Below are 18,527 nucleotides of genomic sequence, written 5' to 3'. Positions count from 1 at the left end.
TTATGACATGACGTTGACTTCAATAAAATATATAATGGAATATGCGATTTTAGATTTTGAGAGAGAACACGTCTCAGTAAGAATATGTTGAAATGTAAAAGTAACGGTTGTTGAAAGCAAGTAAATTGCATGCCTAAAAGTTGGACATATTTTCTAATATTATGTTGCGAGAAAAGTAAACACGTCATTTGAAAGTATAAAAGAGATACGCCGTGTTAGATTTAGAATAAAATATAGTAATACGATTTTCTATGATTATAGTAAAGTACGTTCATTTTAGTCTTGGTATTTGTTAGATATTTGAAAGATTTTAATTCAAGTATCATATATTTTGCACACAGACTGACGATTCATATACTAATAAAATTCATGTAAATAAAAATAACCGTTTTACTTAGTATTTTATTATATTAAACAAGGCATATTTATATTTCACCGATTCCGTATTCGTAAATTTAATATCTGTTTCCTATTAAAGTATAATTATTTTACGGACAAATTTGCATAGTGCTTTTAGGTTGTATGCAACAATGCATATAATATCTATGATGATAATATTTTTAAATATAATTACATTAAATTGTAATGAGTGATGTTCATTACGAAATGTGTAAGTTATTGTTTGAAACAAAATATTCGGAAGATGCCCATTGATATGACGACTGAAACATTTTTTTCAGATTGCGAATGAGTTTTAAAAAATATTTCAAACTTATTTCTCAACATCAAGGTATTCTCTTTTAAATGTATCACTCGATATACAGATATGTGTACGTAATGTTACCAAGCCTATCTGAGACTTTGATTCCAGCAAAATAACTGACCATGACGCCATTCCGCTCGTAGTGCTAAACAGTTTCAACCAGAACTATTTATGTTTTTTTTTATGCATAGTCTCATACACACATTTCTGATAATGCGTAGATGACTATATGAAAAGTAAAAACCTCAGCAACTTCGGAAAACAAATTCTTAGAATATACATCCATAGCATCAATGTTTATCCATACAGAAAATAGGGAAAATTGAACAAAATTAAAAGGTTATAATTAAAACAAATGCTTTCTGTTCTTTTTAACAATGTCTGACTACACCCCCCCCACACACACACCCACATATGCATATATATACCCATATATATATACACATATATATACATATACATACATATATATACATACATATGCACATATGTATACATATATACACATATTTATACATGCATATATATACATATATTTATACATATATATACATGCACATACATGTATATTCATACATATATACACATAATTATATATATACATATATATACATATATATACATACATGTACATATACATATGCATGTATATACACATATATACACATATATACATATACATATATGTACACATACATACACACATACATATACATATAAATATGCATATATGCACATATAAAAATATATATACATATATGATGATTGCAACGTCCTGTCAGACGAGTGCCACTCCCTCAGATATTTAAAATCCATGAGGCCAAATGCCTGAGGAAGTATCTATACAAAGGTGATGTTACAGAGTCTTAGCTTTGTACGACAGCTAAGTCTCTCTCTCTCGGTTCAAAATGTTGAGATCCAGCAACAAGCAAGAGCAAGATAGCCAACAACAAATTAAACTGCAGACAAGCTTACTGCGGGTACTGGTGTCCCGCTTTATGTTTTTTTAAATCAGAGATTTGCTTCTCCTAGAAAGGGTGCCTTCACCACGGCTTACGGGAACCCTCTCCACCCAAATACACATAAACGTTAATATTTGTGTGTGTGTATATACATATATATACATACATATATATACATATATACAATCATATATATACATATATATATATACATAAAAATATATACACATATATACATAAATATATATACACACATATATATATATATACATAAGTATAAATACACATATACATATATATATACACACACATATATAGATATATATATATATAAATATATATATATATATATATATATATATTTTTTTTATTATTATTATTACATTTTCACCCCAAACAAGGCACATTGCCACTTTGGTGTTGGGGGCTACTATCAGGGGAAACATCTACTGGGGTACTATGTAGGGATTTGGGCAGCGAGATGTTGGTTCACATTGCACTTGAACTTATGCATGTCAGTACAGTTGGGGAAGCAGTGACCTGGAATGGAATTCCAAAGTCTAGCAGTTCTGGGGAAGAAACTACTGGAGTAGAAAGATTTTCTACATCTAGGGATCTCTACAGTGTGGGGGTGGGATTTTGCAGCTTGTCGGGTCTGTCGAGGGTGTTTATGTCGTGGGGGCACAAGTGCTTGCAGTTCATCAGAGCATTCACCATTATAATATTTGTAGAAAAGGCAGAGGGATGCAACGTTTCGATTATGGGACAGAGGCTGAAGCTCAGATGCCAGTTTAGGGCCTATCAGATTTGAGACTCTCTTTTGAACCCTGTCAAGGAGCGAGAGACTAGTAGCCGATGCACCAGCCCAAATATGACAGCAATACTCCATACATGGGCAAATATTGGCCTTGTAGAGATACAGGATACTTTCGGGTGTTAGATGTTTTCTAGCACGGTAGAGAGAGCCCACCTTCCTCGCAGCGGCCCTGGCAATGCTCTCGATGTAATTGTTCCAGCTCATGTTTCCTGTGAACGTTAGGCCAAGGAGCTTGAGAGACCTACTCTCAGATAAAGAGTCGTTGGCCATTGCTATAGGTGGTAGAGAAGGTTTCTTGTAAATATTGAATGAAACCAGTTTTGTCTTGGCGGCATTGAACGTGACCATCCATTTTTGTCCCCATTCTACTACTGATTGAAGGTCATCCTCTAGTGTTTCTGCCATTATTTTAGATATATGTTCATTTGTTTTCCTGTCGTGCCTGCTATAGAGTGTGGTGTCATAAGCATATGTACCCATCTCAGAGGCAATTTTGTCGGGGATCTTATTTATGAAGATCAGGAACAGCAGAGGTCCAAGAATAGACCCCTGGGACACTCCCGCATTTATATCATATTGTTTAGATGTACGACCGTCGAGGACAACCTGGATTTTTCTCTTATCTAAGAAGGATTTAATTATGTTAAGTATTCTACAAGTGATACCGTATGATCTAATCTTCCTGAGGAGACCCTCATGCCATACCCTGTCAAAAGCCTTGTATATATCTAGAGCTACCACTCTGCCCTCTCCCGCTTTGTCCAGTGAATGGTATATGCGTTCAGAGATTACAGTGAGGATGTCTGGCGTGGAACGGGCTTGTCTAAATCCATATTGTTGGTCGGTCAGAAGTTTAGCATCTGTAAGGTGCTGGACTAGAGCATGGTTTATTAAGGTCTCAAATATTTTGGCAAAAAGTGGGAGGAGGCTAATAGGGCGATAATTTAATGGGTCAGTTCTTTCGCCAGAATTCTTGGATACTAGTACCACAGAAGCAGTTTTCCAACAGCCCGGAAAGCAAGATTCATTAAGGCATTTGTTGTAGAGTTTGGAGAGAACTGGAGCTACTTCGGCTGAGCACTTTTTTAATAGCACAGCTGGGATGAGGTCGGGTCAACATGCTTTTGAAGTGTCAAGGTTTGTTTATAGCATGCACCTGAGCAGGGGTGATTATTAGATCGTCAAGCGTGGCGTCTGTCCGCATAGGAAATTGAGGTAGGGGGTGGTTTAGAGAGTCCAGTGTGGAGTTTGAGGCAAACCGACTGGCAAGCATGTTAGCCTTCTCGGTTGCTGAGCAAAGAACCTCGTGATTGTTGGTTAGTGGGGGAATTGTCGATTGCCCTATTATTTACTACACTGTTGTAGATTTTCCAGAAGTCACGAGTTCCTAGTTTTTGTGTTTCGATGCGTTTTTTAGTGGTTTCCGTAAATTCCCTCTTAGCTGTCGCTATTTCTTTCTTAACGTTACTTCTAGCTTCTATGTACTTCTGTCTGTTTGAAGTGGACTTATGTCGGTTAAACCTGCGGAATGCATGCTGCCTTTGGGCAATGGCAGTTGCGCAAGTCGGAGTAAACCATTGGGGAGAGTGGGGCTTGCTATAGAATTTCCGCATGGGAACATGCGCTTCGATTGCAGTTTTGAACCATTCAGTGGTCTCGGTTGCATTCTGTTCAGTAGGAAGAGAAAAAATATTTCCCCATGGGGCGTCTCTGATAAGATCTCTGATGGCTTCCCAGTCAGCCTTTTTATAATATCTCGTTGTTTTGAGCACTGGCTCTTAAGTTTCGGGTCTAGAGTTTAGGGCGATTTCAACCATTATCACCGCATGATCAGCGTTCCCAAGTGGGTTGTCGGCTTTCGTTACACAGTCATCAGGAACTGTGGTCAAAAACAGATCTAATAGTGATGCGTGTTGTTCTTCCTGATCAGGGAAGCGGGTTGGAAAAGTAACAATTTGCGATAGGGAGTGAGATACAGAGAAGCTATGAGTTGCGCTGCCTGCTGCATCTGTGTAAGTAGAGAATCCAAGCCAGTTTTTGTGATGAACATTAAAGTCACCAAATACATGTACTTGGGCGCTAGTGTCGAAGGAGAGTGCTGTGTCTATGCTGTCAGATACTTTGTTTATTATGGTGCAGTCTTGGGTCGAGGGAGAGCGGTAGAGAAAGTAAAAGTAGCTATATACATAATAATACATATATATTTATATCTATACATACATATATACATACAAATATATACATATATATATATATATCTATAAATACATATACACATACACATATATATGTATATATCTATACATACATATATACACGCACATATATATATGTATATATCTATACATACATATATACACGCACATATATACATATATATATATATCTATACATACATATATACATATATATATCTATACATACATATATACATATATATATATCTATACATACATATATACATACACATATATACATATATATATACATATATGCATACACATATATACATATATATATACATACACATATATACATATATATATACATACATATATACATATCCATATATACATACATATATACATATCCATATATGCATATATATATATCTATACGTACATATATACATACACATATATACTCATATATACATATATATATACACATATATATATATACTTTTATATACATATACACATATATATACATATATATATATAGATACATATACATATATATACATACATATATATATACATATATTTACATATACATACATATATATACACATATATACATATATATACATATATATACACATATATACATATATATACACATATATCTATATATATACATATATGGTGATGATTGCAAACGTCTTATAAGACGAGTGCCACTCCCTCAGGCACTTAATGTCCATGAGCACAGATTTGACTTTTTTCTTAGTTCTACTGGTGAATTTACACGCTCACGCAGGCATGATACTGAAGACGGTCATTGAGATCAATTATTACATGTTTCCAGAATTTCAAGCCTCCATGCGTCATAACTTTTCCATCGCCACATGACCATTTTTATAGACAAATGCCTGAGGGAGTATCTATACACAGGTGATGTTACAGAGTCTTAGCTTTGTATGACAGCTAAATCTCTCTCTCGGTTCAAAATGTTAAGATCCAGCAACAACAAGAGCAAGATAGCAAGCAACAAGTTAAACTGCAGACCAGCTTAATGCGGGTACTGGTCTTCCGCTTTTTATTTTTTTTTTAATCAGAGATTTGCTCTCCTAGAAAGGTTGCCTTCACTACGGCTTACGGGAGCCCTCTCCAATCCAAGACACAAACACACATGGTGCTAGTTGGCCGTTGACCCCGAAAAAGGGTTAATTGGCCCTTTGGAAGGTCTTGTTTTTAATCCTTAAGGGAGACTAGTCTCCCTCCTCCCCAACCAAGTCTGGTGTGGGAACCAGTTTAGTCGCCGGTGACCCGACCATGAGGCAGGTAGTACTGGGTTACATGGTACCAGTAGCATATGACATGACCTGACACACATACATATATATACATATATATATATACATACATATATATATACATACACACATATATATACATACATATATATACATATATATATACACATACATATATATTTACTTTCATATATACATACATATACATATATATATACCTACATATACACATATATATATACAAACATACATATACACATATATATGCATACATATACACATATATATACATACATATATATTTATACATATACATACATATATACGTACATATATATGTACATATATACATACATATATACATACATATATACATACACACACATATATATATACCCACATATACGTATATATACCCATATATATACATATATATACATATATATATATACACATATATTTATACACACATATACACGTATATACACACATATATTTATACACACATATACACGTATATACACACACATATATACATATATATACACACAAACACAGATATATATATATATATATATATATATATATATATATATATATATATATATATATATATATATGAGGGTATGTGGTTCAGAAATTTTACTTACAGATTGTACTTTATGCAAAACTAATGACAAAAGTAATAATTCCTCCGATTTTGATGAAATTATATGGATAGTTATAAGGTAGGTAATAGGTTGTTATGCAGGTTGTCAATTAAAGACAGCGAACTTTAAATTAACTTTAATTACCACGGACTACATTTCTACTCATATATTGTTTCAAATGCTAATATGTACTATATAGAGGTTCAACAGAATTTCGGGCCTATAACTTGCGTGGTCTGAAGTTGTCTAGGCATTTAATTCCAGCACAGAAATAACTTGTCCAATGCTTTTATCCAAGGAACATATTGCAGCAGGTTACTCACAATAGATACGGTACTTTACAAATCTGTAAACAAAATTCTAATTAGATTAAATCACACGCACGATGTGATCAATTAACTGCTCAAAATCGTGAAATTCTTCATTCAACAAATCTTTCAATAAACTCATTATATATGAACCCCGTCCTACGGAGACTACATATGTTTTTGCAAAACCCAGCTTATCTCAATTGAAATTAAAATAAATAAACACTGCATGTATTGTATCAAAACGTTAGTACATATTCAATCGTTTAAATTCAGGGGGGGAGGGTTGTAGGATCTTTATAAGATTTAAATAATTGGAAATGTATCATTATAAAAATAATTAAAAAAACTTTATCAAGCAATCTATGTAATTAAATAAATCGCTTTTTTTATCTCTTCAAAAATTGTTGGTGCAATTCTTTAGGAATTGTAAATCGGATCCATTAAGCAGATTTTAATGTCATTTTAAGAACATATTTATTTTTTATTCTTGGAAAAATTGTTCCATTATCTCTAATAAAATATAATTTTTCAAACACTGTCGCATTCTTATATATTCTCAATCCATCCCATATAACATCGCACCTTATTGTATAATAAACGAATAAAAATATAAAAAATTGTGTCTATGAATGCATGCTTATTAACGTTATCTTCTAAAAATCTGTTTGATCGAAATACTACAGGCTAACATCTTTCTTTGGAAAAATAATTGTTTTTAATTCGAACGTACATTCTATAGATATAGGTATACACGTCACCTTTTTATTTTACAATTGATACGCATTTTTACACAATCTGAATTATTTTACAAAATGGTAATATAAACGGGAACCTTAAAGAAATTAGCTAATTAAAATTATTTTTTATTACTTATATTTTATTCTCGAATAGAAGATAGAATTCCGGATTTTATTTGCGAACAGTTTACACGTTCATATCTGAAAGAGACGACTTATACTCTGTTTTCCGAATTAATTTCTGGATTATTAATTATTTTTTTGCTGTATTCTGACACAACATTTTGTTCGGTATGCGTTTGAGTTATGTTTTGTTACGATTTAATTTTACTATTTTAATTTATATTGTAAGTAATAATATAAGGAAGAGTAAAAGTAATATATCTTAAACAATGTTTTCTGTTTTTCTGTGCTATTTGAAAACCAAACCAATTTAACAGCAAGTAATTCTGTTAAGAGAACTATACATAATTGACTAGTTCGATAATCACCATTCCCCACAGTAGGAAAAGAGCTTTCAGTACCACAACACATCGTGAAATATAATTTACTTGATTGAAACCACCAAATCCCCTTTAAAAATATTTGTGTTAAATAGATGGCGGGGGAGTATATGCTATTTAAACATATCACTGCTTCAGCTATATGTTAATATTATTATTAAAAAAATATTTCTTAAGAACTGCACATCCAGGTTTTATCTTAACTAAGAATCGGGGATTTTTTTTACACAGGAATCACCAATTATCTAGGCGAGGATAAGGGTCAATAGGTATACATTAGTCAATGTGATTATAGAGTATATAACTAGTTAGCTTTTTGTAAATTGTATGACTTAGGGGAACGATTCATCAAGACCTAATTTACGTTGGACTTGAAGACAATCAGATTTTAGTGAGCCGGAAAGCAGGCAATCGGAAGGGATTTCCACAGGCGAACAGTTCCAAGAAAGAAGCTTTGTTCATGAAATCTACATTTAGGTTTACGTACAGACAAAGAGTGTGGGAAATTATTGATAGTGGTTTTCGCTAGAGGAGCTTTTATTGTGAATGTTTGGCGAGGGGGCCATAGAATGAATCTCAAATGAGTACTTGCCATGAACATAAGGATACAGTAGAGATAGGCTCGTAACGTCTCTTCTCTGGGAAAGAAGATGCAGGCAAAATAAAAGGACATCCCCCACTAAGCTAAGACGTATATTTTGAATTCTCTCAAGGCAGGACACCTTCTTCCAGCAGCTCCTGCGCAGATGTGGCAACAGTACTCCATCTTTGGCCGTACCTGGCTTTTATATTGGTAGACAATTGCATCAGGAGTAGGATATATACTGGAGTGGTAGAAGGATGCCACCATTTTCCAGCAATCTTGGCTATATATATATGATATATGTGTTCAATTTCAGATCGGGAGTAAAGGTGAAGCGGAGAAACTTGTCAAAACAGGAAGCCTCCCTATGACGATATCTGTTCATTTCAATTGATGCCAAATGGGCATCAGAATGTTGCTGTTGCAACTATTCGCAGTACATGATCCTAAGCTGACTATATACTGAAGCTGGACATACCTCATCTACGCCTACAATTAATGCGGTAGATATACGCAATATAATAGCAATCTTTCTATATCAATAACATTTATCACACTCAGCTAATATAATCATTTTATAAAATCGTCGTACTTAGAATTTTTTATATGAACTTACATAGTACGTTTCTATTTTAAAGAGGCATTAAATAAATGTTTTACGTGAGCACATGTTCAATTTGACCCACAAAACAATTACTCCACCCAGGTAGCACTCTGAAACTGAGATACCCATATGAGCAAAAAAAGATGTGGTTGTGCTATTTCATTTCCTAATTGTCCAGTTTAACCCGAAATTGTGTCAGATTAAGATTAAATATAGTAGAAGTTAATATTTCATATACAATATTGGATAAACTGTAATGTTCATAAGTGTCAAAGTCTAAAGCTCATATTTAACGGTTTTACTAAATTGAAAACAAAGAATTGTGCTTATTTTCCTCGGTTGATACTTTACAAAATTTCCAACAAAACTGATAGGTAAGAATGTTCATGGCTACACAAAACGATATTTATAATACTATAAAGAAACTGAAATTTCGGTATTTTTAAATTTCCTATGTAGTGACTTTTACAATTCTCTGTGTATACAAATCTGCTCGATAACTTCGCTTGTTTTTAATAGCTATGTTGATATAAAAAGCAATTAAACACAATATAAAATAGAATAGATATTTGCAATACTCAATTTTGTTACAGAAGACAACAGTATATGTTTATAATTCTGCGAATAAGTCATGTGTACAAAGATATAAACATAAACTTTAAGAATATAATTGCTGTTACTTTAATCGCACATAAATCGTTATCACGAAAAATCAATTCAAAATTTGTGAACCGGTTAGGTAAAAAAGTGTTATATGTGTTAAATCAGGGTTAATCCGTTCAACACATTAATAACATTTCAATTTAACGTTGCCTTAATTCGAACAAGCACATATTCAGCTCAAAAGTGAAAGATAGAAGCTTTAGAATGGGGTAGGTTAGAAAATATTATTTAGTAATTAGCGAAATCTATCTAGTAAGTTTTACGTGATATTTAATATTGTTTGATACGATACTCAATGAGAGGCAAATATAAAACAATGAAAACAACACGAACACAAAAATGAGAATTATATTAAATTTTGAAATGGCCATGCAATATTTGATTTGTTCCTTCGGAACATAATGTTTTTATAAAAACGAACCTCATTTTTATGAAATAATCTGCTCATATTATATCTAAAATTAATGTCCATACCATAGGCAAAACAATTATGTATTATCATTAAGAAAATCGGATATGCTTGTTAAGCATGTGCCTGCACGGTCTATGGAAACTGATCCTAATTCAATTTCGGAAAAGATAATCTTAGGAGATGTTACATGTTTGATATTGTGCTCACGCTAAATTAGTTTTGTGTACTATTGAATATAGATCAGCCCTTAAAAAATGAGTTCCGTTATTGCGCTTGGTTGGAAGAGGTATGTATAGTGATTTGACGAGCAGGGAACATTGGTATTCTGTACTCGCTGTTTAAACAAATATTTTTACTTGTTTTACACTGTAGTTGTAGTTTTCGTTTAAACGAAAATGTTTCGGTTGAAAGCGGACTAATACCACACAATTGACAGAATGATTGGTGCCGAAATGGAGCGCCCCCGGCTTGTGTATTTAACCCAAGCACACTGGCATCTCAAGCAATTACATCATGCTACAAATATTGCGTTAAATCTTTGTTCATTTATTGTTGTATTTTTTCTTTTTATCTTCATATAGAAAACTATTTTTTGTTTAGTGATATTATAGCCAAAACAAATTACATCAACAATTTAGTAAGTGTGTGCATGCTATGAAGTCAATAAATTTCAAAGAACAAAATAATAAATTACTAAGTATTCATCTTGAGTTGACGAATTGTGTTTGCCAAAATCTTCGAGCAAAGTTGTTTGTGATATATCTTAAATCTTTAACCCGAATGTATGAGAGAAACATGTTGAGAAACTTGATATTATTGCAAAAGAAAAACAAGTTTTAGCAATCATGTCTAAGCTTGGATTAATGTGGCGAGCTACTGATGTTATTTTAATGTTTTGAACGATTGCCAAGAGAAAATGTACCGACACCAAAGCGATTAAATCAGGCATTAATACAAGTGAAGTTGCAAAATACAATGTCTGACTACTTATATATGTGTGTCATTTAGATGGTTGTGTTTAGTTGTCTGAAGAGCAAAGATATCTCAATGAATGAGTTATAGACCTATTGATATTTCGTCTTTAAAACACATAAAATTTAATACTACTGTAGACCTGGTCGCTTATGTAATAATAAAACACATAGAAAGGCACATATGTTAGATAAAATATATGCATAAATAAGTAAAAATACTGGAATTAAACCAGTATATGACTGTATACATACATTAAGTTTGATAAAGCTGTTTAATTTCCACTAATATTATCTGTAGAAATTGCCATACCTATTCTACGATATCTATTTGAAACAGGAACCTGATGAGTATAATACTACTTATATCGTTTTGCAAGAAGTATGCATTCACATAGGAGAGAAGTTTCAAATGAAATGCATCAAATTATTTTTTAGCAAAATAGACTAAAGTGATTGCAAATTACATTTGTGCGCTAGAAGTTATTTATTTAAATAATCAGCATCATACAGAATTAAATCTCTACGCCTTACTCACATCCGTGACAGGTTTTGCTTTCTTAGAGTGTCATACCGTCAATATCTGTAACAGTAAGTTGAAAGTTTCAGTTTATGAATGCACAATTAAGTCATCATCAGAATACGACTTGTAATAAAGTGTGAGCTTTGCGGGAAAAATAAAAATAGGAGGCATCTCTTTTAGAAGTTCCATTGTATCATTTGGATTAATATTAACGTATATCTATGCTCCTATATATATATATATATATATATATATATATATATATATATATATATATATATATATATTGTTTGTGTATTGAAATTCATATTAAAACCTTTTTCTATTTATTTAAAAAGAAAACACATCTTTGTTAATAATGGGTGGTGGAATTAACACTGATAATTGGACCTTATATCTTCTGGAGAATGCCCCTTTTACAATTGATTGTTCCAAGTACTATAACCATTCCTGGGTTCGAAGGGAACCACCGCATGAAGGTCGGAAGTTACATCGACCGAAATGTTGTGAAAATCACACTTAGGAAGAGAACAACTGTCCGATGAATCCAAATAAGGCGGAAACGGTTTTCCTGAATGATTTGCAATTTCCACCTGTTGAAAGATTCCTAAATTAAATAGAGGGAAAGAGCAATACGCATAGAATCGAAAAGTTTCATAGATCCATGATAATTCGGAAACTTTTTGTGGACTTACTTAATGGAGTAATACATGGATAATAAGTTCTATATGATTCATTTAAAGAAAGGCATGATGATATTGCCTGAAGTGCTTTGAATATAATAGTTAATGTATTTATAAGAGTTTGAATAATGTATATAAAACAAAAATAGCAGGCCGCGCGGCACTGGTCTGTGGTAAAATACGTTTCAATAAGATATTTGAGTTCGTATTTATTATTATACCAACTGTACCCGCCCGAGTCTGGTTGACGCAAGTAATAGATTGATTATCTCAGAGAGACACACACACACACACACAGTGGGAAGCACACACGGGGACGGAAAAAAACACAAACGCACAAAAAATACACATGCACACACAAAGAAACACACATACACACGCACAAACACATACGCAAACACACACGGAGGCACACAGCAAAAACAAACACACAAAAACACGCGCATACATAAAAATATAAACACTTACGTACACACTGACGCACACACACCGACATGAAAACATGCAAAGAAACACACGCACAGAAAGGCACACGCACACGCACACCCACACGCTGAAAACACACACTGACAAAAAACTAAGACGCACAGGCATAAACAAGCTAACGCAGACACGAAACAGGCACACGCACACATGCAGAAACACGCGGACACGCACACGCAAACTCAGGCACACACGAACAAAGTCACGTACACACACGCGCACACGAACAAACAAAGTCACGCATACACATACGCACCCACACAAACACGGCCACCCTTCAAAAATATTAATAAGACAGTCTAAAAGCTACAAAAATCACACGTAAGCAAATTTGAATTACATAAAATGTCAACAGTTATAATAAAATGATAGAGTCAAGAATTATAGTTAACTGTGTAAAGAGAAAACACACCACCTTGTTGAGTTTCTGGTAAGGAGAATCGAATAGGAAGCGCACGTATATTTGCTGGTATATGATATGATGGTGGGTTAAGCAAAACTGAGTGGGAAAAGATAAGAGAATACCAAAGTTTTATATATAAAATAAAAAAGGAACTGGAATCTTATAAAGACCTCTATCTTTCCAGCAATTGTAGTAGCAGCTAGACTCATGATAATAATTTCAAGTGCACTTAGATGTACAGTCACCTCTTAAAAATATCTCCTGGTTGAAATATATGAGATAACTGACTATGCACACACACACACACTCACACATACACAAACACATACCCAGATCTAAAATGCAAACAAACACACGCGCAAAAAAAAAACATGCATAAAAATAAGCACACACAAAAACACAAACACACGCACGCAAAAACACACGGACGCACACAAGAAAAACGCAGAAACATACACATGTAGACACGGAACATCACACACACGCACATACTTCGTAAATAGTAAGGGTGGAAGAATGTTAAACGCTTTAAAATCAAATATAGGGAGATTTTAAATTTCATAAAATGTAAATTTATGATTGTGATTAAATGTTAGAACCAAGCATTATAGTTAACTGTGTAAAGTAAACAAACAATGCTGTAATTTGTTCGAGGATGTTATATTTAGGGTGTGTATTGGAAAGAATTAAAATATTTTTAAATAAGGGAATAGTTACAAAACAGACAAAAGTATGAAACAAAAAAAAAATAGTATCATTCACTGGTACGGAGGCTCGAAGAAAAAATGCAAAACGTTAATTTTGTGTGTACAAAGAATACATTTTTAAGAGGGTTAGTTTCGTAGTGACCCAGTCTGTTAGGTTATGGCACGGGTATTAATGCGAAAAATTACGAGAAGAGGCTGTTAAGATTTGTTTGTAGTTGGGTTAATGTGTATATAACTATTGCTTCGTGGAGAGAGAGAGATAGATAGAGATAGAGAGAGAGAGAGAGAGGGAGGGAGATACGCCTTGCTTGTGAAAATCTGATGCATTCATTTTTTTGAAGGAGTTGTTTATTCCCAAATAATGGATCCGTCAGTTCTCAGTCAATGAGTAAAAGCCGGAAAATTTGAAAGGAGGCATTATTATCTTTTAATCGATAGCTTGAAAGCTAATGCTATGTATATGAGTGTATGAACCAATTACGAAGGGTACCGGGAAAAATAGTAATAAGGTGTGTATATAGTCCCGGTGATGAGTGGGGGATGTAAGAGGATTGTACATTTAGAGAGAAAATAGGAACTACCTTGTCAAAGGATATTGCGATTGTGACGATGTTGCTTCTCGGATATAATTTAGGATTTACTTATTACGACCAAATGTGTATAAAATGATGTTCTAATGTTACATACGATAGTGGCTACAAATACAGACACAATACATTTATAGGTAGCATATGTTGTTACAAATTTACAGTATTTGGGCCCAAAAGGGAAGTTCTGGAATCATTTTCTATTATAGTATATTATATCGGATTCAATATATTATAATGATTTCAAAAATTAAACTCGTGCACCACTACAGAGAATCGAAAACAAAACGTTTAGTTTACTATTTATTTTTCATTTGCCGTTAATGCCTGAGCTATGAAGACATGATTGCTGCATGGCTAACTATAGAAACACAAACCAACAGCGATAACGTTACACATGCATATAATTAATGGTGTCGTTCGAGCTTCACGTGGAAATTCCATTTTATTTTTAAAATTGTCACATTTTGCACCAATTTTCCCCGATTAAATCCAAAAATGAATGGGTGGAATGGGTTAAATATATTATATATTAAGTGTCATGTCTGTAGACCAAAATCAGAGGAGTTTGGTAGGCAAGATTTTTAAAACAAATGTATATATATATATATATATATATATATATATATATATATATACGCGTTTATAAATATAAAGAAAAATAGGTTTGTGTTTATGATAAGCTTTCTACGCTATTGTTCCGCAAGTACAAATATTGAAAATAGTTGCATGATTATAATAACAGGCTATAATGAATTCAAGCGTATAATCCCATGATAAAACTGAAAAAAAATGGCAAGGGAATAAATTAAACAGAATAGTATAAATGCAATACAAATGAGCTACAGTGCCGGCAAAAAGAAAGTCCGCACTTTATTTTTTCCAAAACTGCAAATTGAAGCTAAATTTAACGTAACTGTTTAACCAACCTATACCTCATTTGATTCGCCTTTTATTCCTATAATTTTCCCTGTCCATACTTGAATATAATTGAAATATTTTAGTGTTCACGTCACTTTTAAAAAATAGCTTAAAATTGAGTGGTCATAGAGAGAGTCCGCAGCAACAAATTCGCTTAAAACCAGCTTAAATTATCGCCCCTACATCAGTTTAAAATAACCAGCAACAGACAACAAAGCATCTCTAATCGTAATTGTGGTTGGTCCAGGTTATATAACTTAACATTTAGTCCATATGCCACGATTTTCTCTAAGTGATCGTCTGGAGCCCATTAATATCCACCTTTCTGGTTATTTCAATCGGAAAATCATCCGCAGATTGAAATGTGATGAGAAAATGGTACGAAAGAATGTGCAAAAGCACCAAAACACCGGCAGTGTTCGTGATCCCCTAAATCTGGTCGTACTAAAGTTACTTCTAACAGGGCAGACGATGGTATCAAGATCTGCAACCTAAGAACAATATTTGAAACGGCTCCTCAACTCCAACAACAGTACAATCTTGTTAAAAAGTGCTCTCTGTCTACTCTCAAGATAAGAATAAAGGAATTTAATTTGCGAGGATATGTTGCAAGGCGCAAGCCAATGATTTTCGGTAAAGAACAGAAAGCGCCGTCTAGACTTCGTCAGATGCAATGAAGATCATGGCTCTTCATATTGGTCAAAAGTGCTTTTTAGCGAGGAAAGCAAGTTCAACAAGCTAGGCAGTGATGGTAGGCAATAAGTCCGTCCAAGGAAAGACGAAGAATAAAATCCTAGGTACTCAGTTGCAACGCTGCAATGTGGTGGAGGTTCAGTTTTAGTGTGGGCATTATTAGTACCAATGGTCCAGGTCCTATAGTTCGCTTGCAAGGGTGAATTAATATGTTGACTGAGCATTTTCTACCCTAATTTGGTCAGAATTTGGATGATAATCCCATGATTATGCAGGATAATGCTCCCATTCACACAGCTGGCAATATCAAGAGATTCCTGGAAGAGCATGATATTTCGTGTTTGGATTGGCTTGCACAATCTTCAGACCTCAATAGCATCGAAAATCCAACAACAGCTACGCAATGATAAAATCTCAAATTAGGAAGAACTTTGGACAAAAATTACAGAAAAGTGGGATGCCCTTTCACTGGAGTATTGCTGCAGTATAATTCAAGGAATTCCGGAAGATTGCAGACTGTCAAATTGCAAAAGGGCTATGCTACTAAATATTAACTAGTTCATTGTGTACCTATTGTATTTGTGTTGCATTAATGTCCTAATGTTACATTAAGAAAACAACTTTCCATTGTGCGGACTTTGATTTGCCTCCTCAATTTGAAGTCATTTATTTAAATTGATGTGGACACTAGAATACTTCAAGTAAAAGTTAAATATGAACAGGTGAAATTATAGCCACTTGTACCGTATAGTACCCACATGGAAAAAAATTTAACTGTGACGTAAATAAAAGTGATTAAAAATGAAAATCACGTAAAATCATTGAGTAATATGACTTTTAAATAATAAATAAGGTGCTTCTGCAATATAGTACATATATGAAAAACAAACAAAGTCTTAGCCTTAACGTACGGAAATGTATGGGAATTACGTCAAATAATCAAGTAGTTATATTTTTAAATGAGAAATAATGTTTTTGTGGAGTACTTGGCCTAGAAATAACGTAGTGGGCAGTTTAATACCCATATAAAAACACAAAAATTTTTACCTAATAAGTCCCTGTTTTTAAAACCGAAAATCACGTAAATTCATCGAGTCGTATGACTTTTCATTGTGTTCTAAAGTAGGTGTAATACTGTACACGTGTCTTATTACTTTTGGGGAATACTTACAAATAGATTATTTCTTCTCATATTATTGTGAAAGTGGGTAGAAGTAAATAGATTGTTAAAAGATGTCAGTCACTGAAATGGCTGAAGCAGTTTACGAGCTGAAAATCATTTTATGACTCATATATTTTCAAAGTGGAATGGATGGTGTAACATCCGAAAATAGCTGAAGCAGGTAACGTCTAAATATCACTTTTATTCATATAGATTTTAAAGAGAGGGATGCTACACGGATACAGCCCCAGAAATGGCTGAAGCAATTTACGATTTGTAAAGTACATTATTTAATGTACCATTTCAAATATATAATTGAAGTGAACTTTCACTTTATTTGTTTTATAATTTATCGTAATCTTAAGAAGTTGTAGATTAAAAAAAAAGTTATTCAAGGAAAGAAAAGATGCGGGTTAGATTTACAAGTGGTAGATTTTTTAATGATTTTCCAATTCATCGTTAGTGTACTTTTTTTTCGATGAAATAAAAGTAATAGTTACTTACGATAATAGTTACAATCATAAACCTATTAGATAAGATCTGATATTACTTTAATCATCCCTATATCGACGAATATTTATGTATTACCTTAATAAATATATTATTTACAATCTTGATACTATTAAAAAATACCCTGACATCACTGATCATCCCATATCTTGCCGTATATCTGCCCTTTACACTCCTAATAATAATATTAACCCCTATCTCCAATTGTTACGTTGTGTGTGTATGTCAATATGTTCCAAAACCACACACATGTTGAGTATTTGGGTTTTCTATCTTACCTGTATATTTATGTACGTGTAAATGCGTGTACGTATACGTATCATTTGCTTTATCGTCTAGTGCGTATATTTTAACATTTAGGCAACAGTGCTAACAGGAATCAATTGACGTGGACGTATCGAAAAAATTGTAGACAAACATTTCGTTTTAACACATGTAAATAACACAACACATACCTGAAT

This window comes from Euprymna scolopes, chromosome 5, assembly GCF_053919585.1.
Source record: "Euprymna scolopes isolate OS-2025 chromosome 5, ASM5391958v1, whole genome shotgun sequence".
Taxonomy (NCBI): domain Eukaryota; kingdom Metazoa; phylum Mollusca; class Cephalopoda; order Sepiida; family Sepiolidae; genus Euprymna; species Euprymna scolopes.
Note: the sequence above shows the minus strand (reverse complement) of the source record.